Raw genomic sequence first — 16531 nt, forward strand, 5'->3', positions numbered from 1 at the left:
TCGAGCGAATAAGAACGCGTGAAAATGTCGCTTTTAAATATACTTCTTAAGCACTTTGAATTTCTAGTGAACGGTTAATTAATCAGCGAAGTTCGCGTTTGGCCCGTTTATGGGTGGATTCGATTCGACAACTGGATACGGTACGCTGGTGTAGTATTCGTGTAAACGCGGCTAGCATACTAACTTGGTCCATTATTGTCGGGACACTGGAACTACCGGTCCTATAACGAACCATGTTTACCATTATTCTTCCAATAATATTGTTGCAGCATCGGGGAATATTGGACCAAGATTGCCAACAAAACAGTCAATATCGACTGGCCACTGGAAATATATGGTCGCCATATAGCCAGCAAACAGGTGATATTGGCTGAAAGTGGGCAATGTGCACTCTTAGACATGAACTTCACCGCATAGCAGGCTCCTAGCCAACCATCAACTCAAATGATATCGTCCGCTCCGGTTTGTTGAAAACGGGAGGCGTACGCCTTTTTTGTGACACTTATACTGTTCATAATTGTCACAAAAAGGGCGTACGTCTCCCGTTTTCAACAAATCAGGGCAGATAACGATATCATTCGAGATGACGGTTGGCTAGGAGCGCGCTGTGCGGTGAAGTTCATTTTTAAGAGTGTGGTCTATACATATCGCATGCGAGGACCAAACAATATTGGGTCGAAGCGGGCAATATGAGCACGAATACAGCCTCCCACCAAACAATATTGGCTGAAAGTGGGCAATGTGGTCATAAATATAGCCGTCGGCCAAGGAATATCATTGCCTGAAGACTGGCAATATAGTTTGCATATAGCCGTCTGCCAAACAATATTCCATGAAAGTGGGAAATAAAGTCAACATATTGCCGGCGACGAAACAATAGTGGATGAAAATTGGCAATATGATGTGTACGTGGAGCCGTAGGCAAAACAATATTGGATGAAAACGAGCAATATGGTCTACATATAGACGCAGGCCAAACAAGTTAGAGGAACATAGAGCCTCGGAGCTATAACCGACTCATGACTCTTCATTCACACACACACACACATACACACACACACACACACACAGTTATATATACCTTAGAGGGATATATACTATTGGAATTTCTCGAAACGATGAGGCAAGCTCGAAGTGCACAGAACTTCACCGCATAGCACACACTTAACGAACCACCATCCCGAATGGCATTGTTCTGCCTCTCGATTGGTTAGAAACGTGAGTCGTACGCCTTTTTGTGACACTTGCAAGTGTCATCACCGCCACCACCTTGTGACACTTGCACTTAATATAACTGTCACAAGAAGGCGTACGCACAGGAGTGATCACTACAGAGAGATCGGATTTTTAGGCACTAACAGCTCTTCGTCGCATATATATAGTTCTGGGTATATCTAGTGACTGTAGGTATATCAACCAACCTTCATAATCGTATCGTTTTGTTTACAATTTTGAATAATCGCTCCTGTCGTCCTTTTTAGCTCCCCGACACTGTTTTTTAGCGATTTTAAGATACAGAGCTTCACCACATAGCACGCTCCTACCCAACCATCATACCGAGTGGCATCGTTGTTTCTCATTTGATGAAAATGGGGGGCGTACGCCGTTTTTGTTGCATTATGCCGTTCATAATTGCCACAAAAATGGCGTAGCGCCCCGTTTTCATCAAATCAAGGGAGAGAACGTTGTCATTCGGGATGATGGTTGACTAGGAGCGTGCTATGCGATAAAACTGTGTTTTTAGAGTGATCTCGGATGACAACGTTCTTTCCTTTGATTTGATGAAAACAGGGGGAAGGGGGCGTACTCCATTTTTATGGCAATTATAATGCCACAGAAATAGCGTACGCCCCTCGTTTTCAGCAAATTAGGCGAATAAAGACGATGTCACTCGGGATGCTGGTTGGCGTGCTGCGTGGTGAAGTTCATTTTTAAGCGTTTATGTGGTGAGGTCCTGTTTTAAGAATGTATAGGCTGGTGATGGGACAGCGGGACTACTACCATAAAAGTGGGACCTGTCCCGCCTAAATCGGGACGTCTAGTCACAATAGTAAAAACCACAAATAATGTATACACGATTTTTGGATCACCAATTCTAACTCACATTTGCGATTCACCTGTCGCTATGGCTTACTTTCGCTAAACAGCGTTAGTGTACACTCTTAGAAATGAATGGGGTGGTGGAGGGGGGGGGGAGGTGATGGCAGTATCGGCAGTATCGGCTCGCCGTTGTTGGTCACACAGAAGTGGGCGTCGTCACGACTATAGCAAAAAAAAAAAAAAAAAAAGAAGAAGGGATGAATGGATGGAGGATGAAGGGTGGAGATGTGTAGAGGGTGCATGAGTTCGTTGGGGAGAGCAAAGTATTAAATGGGTCGTTGAGCAAGACCTACCCTCTGCAGAAAGAGAATAAGGGTTCTCGCTTAGAAATAAACTTCACCGCATAGCACGCTTCTATAGCCAACCATAATCTCGAATGATATGGTTATCTGCCCTGATTTGTTGAAAATGGGAGGCGTACGCCTCTTTTTGTGACACTTATGCTGTCCATAATTGTCACAAAAAAGGCGTACACCTCCCGTCTTCAACAAATCGGGGTAGATAACGATATCATTCGAGATGATGGTTGCCTAGGAGCGTACTATGCGGTGAAGTTCGTTTTTAAGAGTGTAGACTATACGTACTTAGAAATAATTTGCGTCTACTTAGTACATATTACATAATCACGCGAGTCAAGCGCGCTTATATTTACTTTCGTTGCGTCATCTGGCACAAAACGTTTCCCGAAGTAAGTATCCTAATGCGTTAGGGCGATGTGACTTTGCTTGCTCTTCGAGGAATACTATATACGAATAAGAAATATTCCGGTGATTGTGGCGTCACGTTTGCGTCTCTTTTCCAGACGCAGCAGAACGGCTGACGTTGCTTCCCATTCCGCTGATGCATGTTATGGGATCGAAGTAACATTTCTTGGGAACTCGCCAACAGCTACACTGATCTCAGTCATTCATCCTGATCATCTCTATTCATTCCATATGCACCGCTCACGTCTGTGCCAGTTTCTACAAACATATAGACATCTTTGCTTTGCATGGACTTGGTTCGCGTATTTTGCGGGAAATTTAATTTCGTCCAGGTTATCGTATACAAAAGGCACTCATAGCCACAGTTGCTTCGCGGCGCTGACACGAAATAAAAAAAAAAGTCCTCGTTAGTTTTGTACCGCGTCGAAGGATCTGTTTGTACCGGCTCGAAGGATGCAACACAAGCACCAAGAACCTCAACCAAGTGACAGTTTCTTTTATCGAACCCGTTTAAATACGTATGCATCCTGTCGGTGACAGATAACCCTGAACACACCCACGCCGCCTACACTCTTAAAAATGATTTGTTATCTTAATAGATTTGTTGAAAACGGGAGGAGGAGCCTATTTTGTGCCGTGCGTAATGGGCACAAAATAGGCTCCTCCTCCCGTTTTCAACAAATCAGGGGCGAGAACGTTGTCATTCGGAATGATGGTTGGCTAGGAGCGTGCTATGTGGTGAAGTTCATTTTTAAGAGTGTAGTCTGTTTTTGCCATCTAGAAAATCGGCAGAAGGAACACTGACGACGCTGTGTGCTTCGTTTTGTCCTTGTTCAAAATGTCTTTATACCCGGCACTGGGGTATTTTGTTGGTAGTTGACGTGCAAAATGTTAGTATACATAGCATGTACCAATTAATATGTACCAACCTGTATGTACGAAGTATGTATACCAATAGACCTCTACCTGTTTGTAAACAAATGACGTCATAATGTCCGACAGCGCCACGAGTTTGGTAGAGTTGAACTACGTTCAAAGCTAGTGGCGAACAAGGTCGTGCCCGAAAACCACGGTCTTGAGGGGATTACGATGGTCTCCGAAAAGGACGGCAGGGAACAATTGCTCATTCATGGAACCCAGCTCTCCCCTTCCGATCTGTTTCGGTTTCGGTGTGTCTACCAACGTCATGGTGACGTTTCTCGGGTAGAGGTTTATTATTATGTACAAAGTATGTACAAATTTCTTACATTTACTAAAAAAAATCCGGAACATCGTGCGCGAATGAAGCCTGCTGCAGTCATGTCGCGCAGGTCTGCTATTTTGTAAATTACCTCCAATTAATTAATTAACCGAGATTAATCATGGAAGTTTCCAATTATCGATTTTACAACCTTGTGGACACTGGAAAACTGTGCACTATATAGTCACAAAAGTATTCACGTTAGTCCTTTTGTGGACTAGACGCTTTACGGCAACCAGTAACTCTCTTTCGGGACAAAATAGCACGGATGTTTATGCAAAATCTGTTGTAAACACGAGAGGATCAATAGCTCGTGTTCCACTGCCCACGTCTCTACTTCAAAGGGAAACAAGAGTGTGAAGTTACATGCTTTGCGTTCATGTGATTTTACGCTGAAGTTCCAGCTTCCAATGTCGGCTATAAGCTTGAAAAAAAAACCTTTTTGTGACACTTATTGGAGTTATGTAACAAGCTCTGAAACAATATGCCGTCATTCAAAATGACATCGTTCTCTTTCCTCTTTTGTTGAAAACGGCAGGTGTACGCCTTTTTGTGATACTTATGCGTTCACGTTAATTGTCACAAAAAGGCGTACGCAAAGCGCTTTCAACAAATCACTAATGACAACCGTATCTGATGGCAGCTGATGTTATGAGGCTGGAACACATAGAAAGGACCAATACATGCAAAGCCTCAAGTGCCTAAGAAATTAATGATGAAAGAAGGAAGTCACTGAAAAGGAGAGCCAGCTGTAGGACTCGAACCCGCATCGTGTGGATTCGAGTCCTACAGCTGTCTATCCTTTTCCCCAGTGGCTTCCTTCTTTCATCAACAACCGTATCATTCTGCGCAATACACTCTTAAAAATGAACTTCACCGCATAGCACGCTCCTAGCCAACCATCATCTCGAATGATATCGTTATCTGCCCTGATTTGTTGAAAACACGGGGCGTACGCCTTTTCTGTGACAATTATGAACAGCATAAGTGTCACAGAAATGGCTACGCTCCCCGTTTTCAACAAATCAGGGCAGATAACGATATCATTCGAGATAATTGTTGGCTAGGAGCGTGCTATGAGGTGAAGTTCATTTTTAAGAGTGTAGTTTGCCTTCAACGTGCCATGTGGTGAAGTTCTCTTTTTAGAGTGCACGTCGAAGGCCAATCGTTGCACGGGATGATGCCGTTATCACTCCTGGTTTGTGCAAAACACGTCATGTACGTATTTTTGTGACACTTAACGTAACTCTATAAGTGTCACGAAAAGGCGTACGCCTCCCGTTTCCAACAAGTCAAGGGAGGGGGCACAAGTGTCGCAAGGTGGTGCCAATGGCACTGCTCGCCGCAGGTGGCCACGCTCGCAAAAAAGTGTCACAAAAAGGCGTACGCCCGCGCTCTCCATAAATCCGGAGTGACAACCGTATATCATTCTGAGCAATGCATGCAGTCTTCAGCGTGCAATGTGGTCGAAGTTCTGTTTTTAGGAGTCTATAGTGTATGAACCTTCGTGCCACACTCTTAAAAATGAACTTCACCACATAGCACGCTAAAGGCCAACCATTGTAAAGAGTGATACCTGTATCACTCTTGATTTGTGGAAAGCGCAGGACGTACGCCTTTTTGTAACAATTAACATGTCTACATAAGTGTCACAAAAAGGCGTACGCCTCCCGCTTTTAACAAATCAGGGCACAGAACGATGTCACTCGGGCTGATGGTTGGCTAGGAACGTGCTATGTGGTGAAGTTCATTTTTAAGAGTGCAGGGCTCGCCCGCTTGGAGTTGGAGCGCTTCCTGGTTCGCCTTGATACTGCGCTCTACGCCGTCTTGTGACAATTGTGAACAGCATAGGTGTCACAAAAAGGCGTACGCCTCCCGTTTTCAACAAACGTGCTATGCGGTGGAGTTCAGTTTTGAGAGTGAGGCAGCAGGTAGAACTTTGCAACCTTTTGGGCACAACTGCGACAACTATCACCTCGTAAAAGGTGTAACTGCTAGACCCTTTTTTTCTAAGAGTGCAGTATAGGAGTTTCCGTTTGCTAACTTTTAAAAATAACCTCTAACTGCCACTAAATTTAGCCGACCCATACCGGTCTTCCCGACATCTACAGTGTATACAGTTAGCAGCCTGTTGGGAGTCATCCAAAATGGTCACTGGGACCGACGCAAGACGTCGGGAAAAAGTTATCCTTTCTATATATACAGCCGGGCACGCGTTATAAGAAGGGACATCGTAGAAGCACAGCATTATGGTATACCTGCATTCTATAAGAAAAACAAAAAGGAGTAATTTTACTCTTTTGGGGGACTAAATGCATTTGCACAAAAATACTCCCTTTCGGGAGTAAACGAATGTCACAGAGCGGAGACTGCATTTCACGCTCTGTTCTAAAGAGTCCCATATACATAATTCGTGCGCATGCATGAAAATACTTTGAATTAAACCGTCAGCCGTGATATATCGAGTGATATAAAATCTTGCGACATGCATAGGGCACAAATTGCGAAGAAAGAAGCTCTAACTGTTTCTTACTCTGTGGGGGTGGAAATATTTGCTAAGTTATCTAAGTTATACACTCTTAAAAATGAACTTCACCGCATAGCCGCTCCTAGCCAACCATTATCTCGAATGATATCGTTATCTGCCCTGATTTGTTGAAAACACGGGGCGTACGCCTTTTCTGTGACAATTATGAACGGCATAAGTGTCACAGAAATGGCGTACGCGCCCCGTTTTCAACAAATCAGGGCAGATAACGATATCATTCGAGATAATGGTTGGCTAGGAGCGTGCTATGAGGTGAAGTTCATTTTTAAGAGTGTATGGACTTAGTCCATCAAATTCAAGAAGAGCGCACTTTTACGTTTACACTCTAAAAACTGAACTTCACCACATAGCACGCTTTGTGCCAACCATTTCAACGAATGATAGTGTTATCGCTTCTGATTCAAGGGAAGAGGGAGGCGTACGCCTTTTTGTGTCAATTATCATGTGTCCAAATTGACACAAAAACGCGTACGCCCCCTTCCCTCTTCGAATCAGAAGCGATAACTCTATCATTCGTTGCAACGGTTGGCACAGAGCGTGCTATGCGGTGAAGTTCAGTTTTTGGAGTGTAGACAGTTGCATTCGGGAGAGAATTAGCGAAGTTCAGTGACAATTTGCAGTCCTGGGGAGTAAATGTCGGGGTTAGGAGACTAAACTGGAGAGTAATTGCAGCCTCGGGGACTATAGAAGCTGCAATTACTCCCCAATTTACTCCCTTTTTTTTCTTTGTTTTTTCTTAGAGTGTGCGTGTTACACTCTCAAAAATGAACTTCACCGCATAGCACGCTCCTAGCCAGCCATCATCTCCAATGATATCGTTATCTGCCGTGATTTGTTCAGAACGGGAGGCGTACGCCTTTTTGTGACACTTATGCCGTTCATAATTGTCACAGAAAAGGCGTACGCCTCCCGATTTCAACAAATCAGGGCGTACAACGATATCATTCGAGATTATGGTTGGCTATGAGCGTGCTACGCGGTGAAGTTGATTTCTAAGAGTGTAGACTAAACAACGCGAAGAGCATGATTACGGATTGCTTGACAATGAACGTTGCGTTTTTGGTCAATTAGTAAACGACGGAACGATTGGCTCCATTCCTATTTGCTATCTTGCGCAAAGTGGGTTGCGCTTCGAATTCACTCTCATGTGAAACAACCGCGTGTGTGGAAGCAAGACGAAAGGAATGCAAAACTGCAGACAGAAATACAGAGTGTAGCGACCCCAAGTACAAAGTGCAGGTGGTTGCTGCGTTCCTTTTAAATGTGAGTACGGCGCGGGGACTGTCTTCTACAATAATCAGTAGGATGCCAATAAACAATAGGGCGTATATTACTTCCTGTTTGCTGTGCGTTTGTATCGTGTATGTGAGTTCGGATCTTGACTGTTCGCGAGAATTCAACACTTGACAGCCAGATGTAAAGGGAACAGGTTGTTTAAGCATATAGTAGGATGTGCTTCTAAGTGAAGGATATATATAAGTACCTCTGCAACGGCTATTTCCTCACAACTATTGAGATCGCATGGTGTGTTCAGTATGTCCATTTTGTCATTTTTCTCAGTATGCCTGTACCCCTCTCTGCACAGATAGTTTCGTGAAAGAATATGCTCTGTAACACACAGCGAAGGCAAAAGAAAAAGAACTCCGCTATAAGCGGTACGAAGTTTCGATTTTAGTTTCAAGTCAACTATTTGTGACCTTGGCTTTATAGCCACCTTTGTACGTACATTTCGCTTGCGGACACATTTCTTTCTTTTCTTCTCCTTTTTTAGCAGGCTTTGCTTTCTGTTATTTTGTGCTATCTGCTCTCAATGTCACATTATGTCACGCCCTCTTTGCTGCGACATTCTTACGTTCCACAAGCACAACGACAATAAGGGCTATATCCGTATACACTGCCGCATTAAAGCGTTTTGTAGCCCTCGCAGAGAAAAGTGAAAAGCAGCAGTCTTTCACACAACCCGTACGAGGCAATCGGCACCCCTTACACGTCCTCTTAAAAAAAGAAAAAAGAAAAAAAAAACGGACCAAGGGCTTTGAAATCGACGCACGTAACGGAGACAACGCACGAAAACTCCCAGAGCGTAGTACTCACATTACGCTGGCCGTCTTCCCCTCAAAGAATCAATACAGTCTTTGCTGCGTGAAGGAGGTGGTAGTTCGGGTAGTTCCAAGCAGCGGCGAAAATTGGCTCGCCGTTCATCCGTTTCTTACAGGCACCGGAAGCGCTGTTTTCTCGTCACACTGACGTTTCTAGCTCGTCTGGTTATCAGCGACAGACGTCCGCCAGCGGTTGACTTTACGCGAATGTAACGCGCGCCAACGCGAACTTCGCCAGACTGGCGAAGTCCGGAGAGCTACTGATGGCGCTGCGGAGCGGACGCTGGCGTCTGCGGCGTCGCCATGGAAACCGAAGCGCTGTTTCTGATTTCCTCGCAGGCACACAGGCTACCTCTCTTTCCCGCGAAGAAAAGGGGAGCGGAGCGCCAAAACGTTGCGAGATCTGCATAAGAAACTACCTTTTTCTCCTGCTCGTGGACGCTTGCAGTGAAGCTGAATCATTTTCTGGCACGAACGGGGTCACGTACCAGTAGTAAACATACTAGAACCACTTTGCAGTGAAGCTGTTCAGTTCTTCGTGCTTCCGGTCCAGCTTAGCAGATCTGTCGTCTGCGTAAGATGTGGCGCGATGTTAATTTTTGAGCTCCTATACGCATGCGGCTATAGCATGCGTATAGGAGCATAGGGCATATATAGGTATGCCTATATAGGTATAGGGCATATATAGGTATATAGGTAGGTATAGGGCATATATAGGTATATAGGTAGGTATAGGGCATATATAGGTATATAGGTAGGTATAGGGCAGGGTATAGGAGTATAGGGCATTTTGAGCGGCTATACGCATGATGCCGCGCTATATTACGTTTTGTTTGTCAAGGTACGTACTAGCACGTCCTGCAAAGAACGTTCTGCTCAGCGTCCTGCTTTTCCATTGCATGATTCGTCTGTAGCAGAAACGTACATTAGATTACGCGCTGACTGATCAAAAAGGAAACTGCGTGTGGAATTCGGGTATCGACTGTAAGGTATGAAAACACGTGGGTGGGCTATCGATTTTTCCGCTTGGATTACGAAGTATTTTGTTGCTAAAGTCCTTTTATATATACGGGGAGTGGTTTTTATTTTTATTTGGTTTTGTCCACATTGGTTTTTCTTTAGAAATAGCTATGATAGCAGTAGATGCCGTTTCTGCAGTTGAGTTACACGGCCAGGCGGACATCCTCTCGAAGAAAGTGTGCAACTATACTAGTTGATTAATTAGGCCCAAGTAGTAGTGAGACATACAGGGGGAGACCGGTGACGATTTAGTTCCCTGGTCTATGACCCCCGCCAGCTGCACGATCTAGTTTAAATCCCGCTGTACAGATGGTCCCCCACCGGTGTAACCGTTGGATAACGGCACGCGTACGTGCGCTCTACATCCCGTAGGGTAGCGTGGGCGCCTGCGCTTCCAACATGCAAGCGTGATTGCAAATATAGACATGCAAAGAATATAGTCATACACAAAAAGTACAAGTGAAACATATTCGTTAAAGCCAATTAATGCCAATGGTGCCGGGAATTGCCCCTACTGCAAATCAGATGAAGGGGGAAAAACACAGCTGAAAAACCTTCACGACTTGAAAAAGAGACAACACACAAGAGAAAATATTTTTTATTACTAAACACTAACGACTTCATCTAACCACCCACAGCAGTCACCTGTGGGCCACCCAGCGCGACATCAATCAACACCCGTTTACCACAGCGAGCCACACTTCCACACAGAAAGGATACATTAAAGATTCAACACCAATGCATACACGGCTGTACAAGCAAAACTAGTATTTTATTTGGTAATCAACACGGGGATCAAAGTCCTGTCTTACACACACTACATGAGGTGGAGCACTCATATCAAAACTAGCAATAATCATTATATATCAAGGGACACAACTTTCAATGAAAGAAGATATTCTTAATCGATACGATCACAATCAAATTTACAACTTTTACTTAACAAGTCTGATATTCCTATACGTGACAACCGTCGTTGCGATGACAATTTCCCCCAGCCCACACAAGCGAACGTTATGTCATGGGGACATGTCCTTTATTTTAAAAAGAGTTTCTTACTAAGTGACATTACAGGTGCTGACAGATGTAAGGAATTAATCGAATTTCGGGCACGACAGAAAAGCCATATCTAAACCACCAATTGTTATGCTTTGTTGAGATCCTCCAGGACACATCTTTTTAAAAATAGTTTCTTATTAAGTGTTCAGCACAGACACAGCAAATTATTCTCTGCTTGCGTTATTCAATTCTGAAGAAGAGAGGAACACAACAAGCATTCTGTCAAAACGCGCAATAGCCAGCACTAATATATATAGAGAGAGAGAGAGAAAAAAAAGAAAACATTAGATGGAGAGCAAAACTAAGAATAGTCAACAATGTCAGAGCGAGCATGAGTGGAACTCAATGCGGGACCCAAACCGGCGCCTTCTCCATGAGACACTCTATATTATCATATTTAAACCGACACGCAAACAACAGATACGTCTAGAGAAATAATATTCAAAATCTCTCAACTGAAGCACCACAACATTAATTAAAATCATCCTCGCGACCTAAGCTAGGGGACCACTATCAGAACAATTTTCATTCTAACAAACAAATGCTACAAAGCTTACTTTGTTTTATGAATCCATTGGAGCATCCACAGTAACACATAGAAAATATACACGAGAGAATAACGAACCAAGGCGAACTCCAAACACGGCTATTTCCCGCTTTTTCGCACATACCTTTTCCTTCTTTCCTCAAAACGGGCGGGAGGACACTCGTTCTCTCTACACCCAAACCGACGCCTTTCCCGACGCTTTGCCGTGAAAGAATGAAGTACACTCTTAAAAATAAACTTCACCACATAGCACGCTCCTATAGCCAACCACCATCCCGAGTGACAACGTTCTGGCCCCCGATTTGTTGAAAACGGGAGGCGGAGCCTATTTTGGTTGCATTATGTACGGCATAATGAATACAAAATAGGCTCCGCCTTCCTGTGCCGGATGAACAACATGTTAAATAAATTACATTTAAGAAGGAGTATATGGGTATGTTTTCTTATGAAAGTGAACCGTATTATTTAATTTTACAGCGTCAGCTGTATCGTGGGGCGTAGTCGGCATTCGCATGACCACACAAAAACGTTGAAAAAGGGAAGCGGCGTGAACGAAAACGACGAAGGCAGCGGGAAAGACACGCGAACTTATGTTATTTGTACAATTTTAGTGGAGACCTCCCCGAGATCGTGTCGGCGTCGTCGGCATTCGCATGTCCGCACAAAACTCTTCACATGTGCGCTCAGAGCTGGGTGTAAAGAGGAGAATCCCGCCAGTTTATAACCGCTACCGATGGAAAGTGAGGCAGCTGAGTGAGCTGGCAATGACATCAACTTCTATCGCGGAAAGGCGAATATCGACAGAGCTTTGGCGGACGGATTTCATCGACCGCAAAAGCACCGCCTACGCATCATCACTATACGCAGTATGTGGAACAAGCAACTAGACGAGCCCCACTACACTCGCAGCCCTAAATGCACGCTCCGTACAGTTCCACACTCTTAAAAATGAACTTCACCACATAGCACGCTCCTAGCCAACCATCATCGCGAATGACAACGTTCTCGCCCCTGATTTGTTGAAAACAGGAGGCGGGGCCTACTTTGTGCTCATTATGCACGGCACAAAATAGGCTCCGCCTCCCGTTTTCAACAAATCAGGGGCGAGAACGCTGTCATTCGGGATGATGGTTGGCCAGGAGCGTGCTATGTGGTGAAGTTCATTTTTAAGAGTGCAGGCAGAAGACGTTGCGCACGACTATGTCCTCCGTAAGACGTCACTTCTGTGTCTTTTCCAGACGTGGATGAAGACCGCGAGTGACCGATACAAGTCGACGGCTCCAAGTGCTGCTGCCGGGCGCGTCGCAGTGGCAAAGGCAGCCGGGCGGCTGGAGTTGCCATTTACCTGCATGCCGAAGTACTGGCTACATCACTTGAAGTCACCCTTCCTGGAGACGACGTCGGAGAAACTTGTGCCGTGCAGCTTCTCACAGGACTCGTGGTGGCTGTGTGCTACTTCTCGCCTCGCGCCGCGCCGGAACGCATCCGCGACTTTATCGTGTATGTACTCGAGGTTTACCGCACGCACAAGCTTCTCGTCGTATAGGAGACTTCAACGTGGACGTTTCACTGGTGAAGAACACCACTTTCCTAAGGGATATGTCCGAACAACTGGACCTTCCGCTGTGCACCAACGTCCGCCAACCCGCAACTAGACATGGCGCATGCATAGACTTGGTGTTCCAGAACAGCCCCTCGCTCAGGACACCACTCACCTCGACAACCATTTCAGCGACAACAAATCAACACTCATCACGCTTAAATAAATTTGTCTACACATGAAAGAACTGGTGTTCTGAGGCTGGAACAACATAGAAGGGACAAATACATACAACGCGTCAATTTGCCTAAGAAATTCACGATCAAAGATGAAAGTCTTTGATTGTCTACACAGTTTCATCCGGCCTCATTTCACCACACGCACAGCTGACGCTGAATTTCGCGTTACACGAGTCGTAGCCGTCCTGTATTTTTTGTTTCATAAATTCATTCGATTTCATTCGAAATCTTTCGAATCTTCAAAAAGATTCGAAAGATTCAAGATCCGTAAGATTCGTGGATTCGCAGAACCTTCCTTGGAGTCGGATTCTGAAAATTCTGAATTCGTATCATCTCTACTATTTTTTAATCCTGAAACGAGCGTTGAAATATCCATCGCCGAATTTCGCTATGCAAATGACCTGTAAGTAAGCCAACTATTTTAGTTCATTTTAGCATCCAGAATTCGCGAAATTTAGCGGCAGCGAAATTAAAGTGCTTTACATATGTGGCCAGAGCCGAACCTTGTCAGTAGCAGACGTGTTTTCAGTGACCAATGAGAGCGTCCCTCCTTCTGACGTCACGGAAGCAGGATCGAGCCGTGCCTTCCATGGAGGTTTCGCCGCTTCGCGCATTGCTGATTTTTCGTGGCTTTTTTTTCCCCTGTAAAATATGAATTTTGTAAAATGAGCTAAAGTTAAAGTTTTGTAAAATGAGACACATGTATGAGCATATACTAATGGATAAGGCGCAATTAAGACGCGGCTCAAATGCAGCGGTCGCACCCAGAACAGACCTCCGGCAACACATTCAAGCGTACGACATGACATGCTCCGAGCGCCTGGCATGCATTTGGAACATGTATCTTGCAATACTTTCGTCCACTACTCAGGTGTGGGAAGCCAGCTGCACAGGAAAGCGAGAGGCCAGTGCGGCTTCCAAAGGACACGATCGACACAGAGCGACATTCCCCACAATGCTACAGCGAGAGATGCGAAAAACGTCATATCTTTCTGGTGTCACATGACCGCGACCGCTCAGCGCCGTGTCTTGACGTACACTGCTAACCGTGGTGGTGTCCCGCGACGCATGCACAAGATATTCCGTAGCAGACGGCAGGAAAAGGCGCTGACGTTGGTCATCTGCTAAGTGTCGTCTGCTAAGTGAACAGTGCGCTACTCCCGGTATTCCGGCACCGTGTGAATGCTCAACATACCACGGGGCGGAACTTCAGCTCCGTTTTCACTTCAGCGTTTTCACTTTTTCTTCCACTGCAATATTCCGCGAAGATGTCACTCGTGCGAATACACGGACAATGACACGTCGTGAGCACCGTGCACACGGACACTGCGTCATGTGAGAGCACTGTAATATCATCCGCGTCGTCTGCCACTCTCTATGACACGGATGTTGGAAGGGGTAATCCACGAATGCGGACGTCTGTGTCAATAATCCACTGCAGAGGAGCAATAGACAAAACACACAAAATGGTCAGTACTGTCGAAGACTTCAAGCTGCTCGGGATTGTTGAGAGGACTTCTGACTTCTGCATAATCGTCTAATGGCGCTGTTGACCCACTATAGGGGAATGTCATACGCCTGAATCGCAACTAATGGCAACGTGTGGTAAACGCGGCCGAAAGCCTTTGCCGCCGTGCCAGGATCGAAAATACGAGGCAGTTAATATTGTTTTGTTTAACGCAAAATAAGCTCAAATAAACGCGAAGTTCTGCTTATGAGAATATTTACAAAAATTGCAGACGACACGATTTCTAAAAATGCGTTTAGCACGATGCATACGTACACGATGTTACTGGTACATAACAGTACGGAATGGAACGACATCGATACTTTTCCAGTCGATGTCATCGACGTTTTGAAAGTACTGACATATTTACATATTTTTCCCGCGGGTATCTCTATGCAGGGCGTTTTTTTTTTATCCTACAGATTTTTTAAATAAAAACAGCAGCACATATACTGTTTTTGCAGTCGAGTTTTTTGGCCGTGTGGACATCCTCTCGAAGAGAGTATGCAACTACAAGATGACTAGTTACGTAAATTCAATCACCTAACTAACGTCAATGCTCTGGATAATGTATATTTGACTTGAACTTACGACGCTTGAACAACACCAGACCTTCACCTACAGACCTTCACCTAGCGGTCAAAAAGGCAAATCAAAGCCCTACGAATTCATGCTAAGCTATCCCCTCAGGTGGGGTTAACCATTCAGTCAGTTATTTAATTGGGGAATTTCGTGCGAAGGCGGGATAGCAGAAAGGGTGACAATACCCGTTGAAAACCATTCTATCTGTTCAAAATCTTGCAACGAACGCGTGACGTGAAATATCCATCGCCGAACCGCTTTGCAAATGAGCCGAAACCAAAACCGCACACCTCAGGAGCGCATGACTTTCGCCGACAGAGGACCTACTCCTACACCGCGGCGCTCCGACGCTGTCCTCCGTGCGCTTCCGATCGGCGCGGTTTCGGTTTCGGTTTCGGCGATGGATATTTGAACGTACTACATGCGCGTTTCAGCTTGCGCGGAATAGCTTTCAACGAGTATTGTCGGATAATGCGTCATATCATTACTCATTGCTTCGAATTTAATATCTGAAGACCAGCAGTTAAAGATCGCGCCGTGTCGAACCATGGAAAATCCCCGGTATTCCGGTGGTGGTGGTGGGGGTGAAAGATCCTGCCGTTGTCGGCCTCACAGAGGTGGGCAACGTCACGACTAACGCTCTGGGGGGAATATTGTAAGGGAACTGCCTAGGGAACCTTCTAAGGGAACTGTGCCGACATATGTCTGACAACGTCTGAGGGAAACCCAGGAAAAACCGCAGACAGCACAGCCGGCACCGGGATTCAAACCCGGGTACCTCCCAGTCTCGACGTGTCTCCCAGTCGACGTGACATGGCCAGCGCGCTAACCACTGTGCCAGGCAAGGATTGGCATTTGCATTTCCTGCATCCCTGGTATTTCCAACCCGGAGGAGAACCAAACGTGCGGTGTTCTTCGGTAGGCTAATACGTGTCCAGCGATGGTGTCATCACTTTTTTTTTCTCCTCTAACGCTTTTCAGTCAGAGGAGAATTTAAAAAAATAGAAAATAATAATAATAATAATAATAAATAGCCTCTACACCTGCAACAAGTTATTGGATGTTTTTGTTTTGCACTCATCACCAACACCTACACCGAATAAACCTCTACCCATGGAGGAAAGAAAGCTATAAGGAGGGAGCGCACCGTATTTCCTCGCTTGAACAACGTGTGGCGGAAGCGCAGCGTGGGGTGTGGCGGAAGTGACGTTGCTTTTCACGAAATACCAATGTACGTTTCCTTCCTCCATGCCTCTACCCGACAAACGTCATCGTGGCGTTGGTAGACAGACCGAAACCGAAACAGATCTCTGGGTTCCACATCCGAGTGATTTATACCAGACGTT

The 16531-nt window shown here is 45.3% G+C and overlaps 1 protein-coding gene across 1 annotated transcript in view; it reads right to left on the reverse strand.

Annotated features, from left to right (window-relative positions):
- The window catches only part of LOC135370767 (beta-1,4-glucuronyltransferase 1-like), a 48660-nt gene extending 39721 nt beyond the window's left edge, over window positions 1–8939 (reverse strand). Inside the window, exon 1 of the mRNA XM_064604587.1 lies at window positions 8687–8939. The gene's annotated coding sequence lies outside the window, so the exon portion shown is untranslated. The remainder of the gene's footprint in view (window positions 1–8686) is intronic.
- Between the last annotated feature and the right edge of the window lie 7592 nt (window positions 8940–16531).

Source organism: Ornithodoros turicata, chromosome 10 (assembly GCF_037126465.1).
Source record: "Ornithodoros turicata isolate Travis chromosome 10, ASM3712646v1, whole genome shotgun sequence".
NCBI classification, from domain to species: domain Eukaryota; kingdom Metazoa; phylum Arthropoda; class Arachnida; order Ixodida; family Argasidae; genus Ornithodoros; species Ornithodoros turicata.